The following is a 277-nucleotide window of genomic DNA, read 5'->3' as shown; positions in this document are numbered from 1 at the left end:
TAAATGACCATAACATACGAGATTGGTTTCTCAATCCGATAAAGTTGACATTGCTGACTAATGATAATAATAATAATAATAATAATAATAATAATAATAATAATAATAATAATAATAATAATAATAACAAACGAAAATTTTTATGTCTCACAACTCATTAATATTTTTTTTTTTTTTTTTTTTTTTTTTTTTTTTAATAAATACACATTAATTAGTTCGACACCTGAAGCTATTTAGTGAGTAACATGTACAATTTACTCAACTAAGCACGCCACAA

Source organism: Palaemon carinicauda, chromosome 35, assembly GCF_036898095.1.
Source record: "Palaemon carinicauda isolate YSFRI2023 chromosome 35, ASM3689809v2, whole genome shotgun sequence".
In the NCBI taxonomy this organism is placed as follows: Eukaryota; Metazoa; Arthropoda; class Malacostraca; order Decapoda; family Palaemonidae; genus Palaemon; species Palaemon carinicauda.
The sequence above is the reverse complement of the archived record's forward strand: the minus strand, read 5'-3'. Positions refer to the sequence as shown.